Source organism: Cebus imitator, unplaced genomic scaffold (genome assembly GCF_001604975.1).
Source record: "Cebus imitator isolate Cc_AM_T3 unplaced genomic scaffold, Cebus_imitator-1.0 Scaffold39, whole genome shotgun sequence".
NCBI classification, from domain to species: Eukaryota; Metazoa; Chordata; class Mammalia; order Primates; family Cebidae; genus Cebus; species Cebus imitator.
In genome coordinates this window covers 6,905,476-6,909,029 of record NW_016107354.1, presented here as the reverse complement: position 1 = coordinate 6,909,029, position 3,554 = coordinate 6,905,476, and positions in this window count along the sequence as shown.

The window sequence follows — 3,554 nt, the reverse complement described above, 5'->3', positions numbered from 1 at the left end:
AGGAGGCTGAGGCAGGAGAATTGCCTGAACCCAGGAGGCAGAGGTTGCGGTGAGCCGAGATCGCGCCATTGCACTCCAGCCTGGGTAACAAGAGCGAAACTCCGTCTCAAAAATAAATAAATAAATAAATAAATAAATAAATAAAAATAAAAACCGATTCCTTTACTCCAGAAAGGGAAGAAGAAGAAAATAATGATAAATAGTGATTCTTGAGCTCTGTCTGGGAAAGGAGAGATCTGCTAGGATGGGGAGTGGGTTGGGAGTGGGGAACCAGGCATCTGTATTTTTAAGAGACATCTGGGATTGGGACCACTGACTTAGAATCACAGAGGAGTAAACCCAGAAGGTACTTAATTCAGTCCTCATTTTGTATATATGCGAGTTAGACTCCGGGAAGGGACTTGCTCAGGGCCACACAGTGGGAGGGATGGTAAGGACTGGAGTCTACACCTCCTGGCTCCTGGCCTAGTTGCCCTTTCCACTTTGTTCTTGCTCCAGGTGTGAACACAAATTGTCTCTAAGTGGGATTATGGGATTTGTTTCAATCGTTCTTTTGCATGTGTCTATTTTCTGATGTTTAAGAGTATGAATTGCTTTTGGCACTAAAAAACAAAGAATAAAAGAAAGGATAAAGCCAGGTGCAGTAACTCACGCCTATAATCCCAGCACTTTTGGAGGCCAAAGCAAGCTGATCACTTGAGGTCAGGAGTTCGAGACCAGCCTGGCCAACATGGTGAGACCCTGTCTCTACTAAAAATACAAAAATTAGCCAGGCCTGGTGGCTCATGCTTGTAATCCTAGCTACTTGAGAGGCCGAGGCAGGAAAATCGCTTGAACCCAAAAGGTGGAGGTTGCAGTAAGCCGAGATCACGCCACTGCACTCCAGCCTGGGTAACAGAGACAGACTTTTTCTCAAAAATAAAAAAGAAAAAGAAAAAAGGATAATCAAATTCTGTTAAAGCTATTTTACCTGGTGTCTCCTCCCCAATTTCCCTGCTCCCTCCCCGACTACCAGCACCCCCAGGCAGTGGCACTACTTAAAGTCCCATACCGGATTGGATTGCCTCTACAAAGACAGTGGCCTTTAGGGACAGTCTGTCTGGTTCAGAGTTAGGAACACACAGATCGCAGCTGTGAGCTGGGTCCAGGGAAGTCAGTGTACTTTGGGTACACATATGCCCTGGGCCTAGCCCACCCAAGAGTACGCAGATGGCAGGTGAGGAAGAGGCAGGCCTTAGAATAGAGATCCTCAGGGCACTGGCCCCTAAGCCACCAGGGAGCCCCACTAGAGGGCAGCAGGAGCCTGGTCCAGAGCTCCCATCAAGCCTCCTGCAGGTTTGTCACTGGGGGTCAGGGGAAGCTTCAGGGAGAATTTAGGTCCTGTTCTGAAGGAGGGGAGAAAAGCATATTTTACGTTTGTATGAGGGCATGGCCTGTACAAAGCTAAGGAGGCAGGAATTCATGAATCAAAATGTGCTGAGGTGAGGATGAGAGAGCACTAGAATATAAGGTCCCTGCAGGCAAGAACTGTGTCTGTTGTTTGTATGTAGCTATACTGTTAGAACAGTGCCTAGCACACAATATGTATTCCATTGATATTTACTAATCAAATGCATAAATGGGAATACTGCTAGTGGGGAGGAAATGTGGAAGAGAAAGGGCGGCAAATGTTTCGGTAGAGGACAAAAAAGAAAGGAACTTTTACTTATTGAGCACATACTCTTTCTTGGGCAATGTGCTAAATGTTTCTAAAGTTAGTTTTTTAATTGAGAAAGTAGTACATGCTTAAGGCGGAAAAACTATTAAAGTTTTTAAAAATGTAAAACAAGTCTTATCCTTACACCAGACCCTCTAGCCTCCTTTTCAGAAGCTAACAATGTTTTCTGCATATTTTTCTAGAAATGTTATACATATGCACCTTGGGTCACCTGCTCCCTTCTGTATCTCTCAGAACTTCCAGGTGCCTGACATATTCTCTTAGAGCAGGATTTCTCAAAATGTGGTCTGGAACTGCCTTCAACAGAATCACCTGGTGGGAATGTAATTTATTAAACATGCAGAATCTCTTAGCTGGGCGCGGTGGTGCACGTTTGTAGTCCCAGCTACTCAGGAGGTTAAGGCAGGAGGATTGTTTGAACCTGGGAGACGGAGGCTGCAGTGAGCTGTGATCATGTTACTGCACTCCAGCTTGAGTGACAGAGTGAGACCCTGTCCCCCACCAAAAAAGCAGAATCTCAGGCCTCATACAGATGCCCACAATCAAGGGAAGGGAATCTGTATTTTAATAAACTGCAAGGAATTCTGATGCCCATTAAAGTTAAAGAAGCATTGCTTGGACTCACACAATCACTCACTGAGGTGGGGGTTCAGATAGGAATTGCATTGAATCTGTAGATTGCTTTGTAGTATGGACATTTTAATAATACTGATTGTTCCAATCCATGAACATGAAATATTTTTCTATTTTTTGGTGTCCTCTTTAGTTTATTTCATCAGTGTTTTATGGTTTTCATTATAGAGATCTTCAACTTCTTTGGTTACATTAATTCCAAGGTATTTGATTTTATTTGTGGCTATTGTAAGTGGCATTACATTTTCTTTTTCAGATTGTTCATTGTTGCTATATAGAAATGCTACTAATTTTTGTATGTTGATTTTGTGTCTTGCAAATTTATTGAATCTGTCACTTCTAATAGGTTTTTTGTGGAGTCTTTAGGTTTTTTTGAAATATAAGATCATATCATCTATAAACAAGGATAAGTTGACTTCTTCCATTCCAATTTGGATGCCCATTATTTCTTTCTCTTGTCTGACTGCTTTAGCTAGGACTTCCAGTACTATGTTGAGGAACAGTGATGAAAGTGGGCATCCTTGTTGTGCTATTAGAGGAAAGGCTTTCAGTTTTTTCCCATTCAGTGTGATATTAGCTGTGGGTCTGTTATATAGTGCTTTTATTTTATTAAGGTATATTCCTTCTATTCCAGTTTTTTAAGGGTTTTTATCTTGATGGGATATTAAATTTTATCAAATGCTGTTTCAGTATCAATTGAAGTGATCATATTGTTATTCTTCATTCTGTTGATATGATGTATCACGTTGTTTGATTTGCATGTTGAACCATCCTTGCATCCCAGGAACAAATTCCACTTGGCCATGATGAATGATCCTTCTAATGTATTGTTAAATTTGCCTGTATTTTCTTGAGGATATTTGCATTAATATTCATCAGAGATATTGGCTTGTAGTATTTATTTATTTATTTATTTGAGATGGAGTCTTACTGTGTCACTCAGACTGGAGTGTAGGGGCACAATCTCGGCTCACTGCAACCTCCGCCTCCTGGGTTCAAGCAATTCTCTGCCTCAGCCTCCTGAGTAGCTGGGATTACAGGCACCTGCCACCATGCCAGGCTGGTCTTGAACTCCTGACCTCATGATCCACCTGCCTCAGTCTCCCAAAGTGCTGGGATTTCAGGCGTGAGCCACCACGCCCAGCCTATAGTTTATTTTTTTGATGTATCTGTGTCTTTTTTTGGTATTACGATCATACTAACT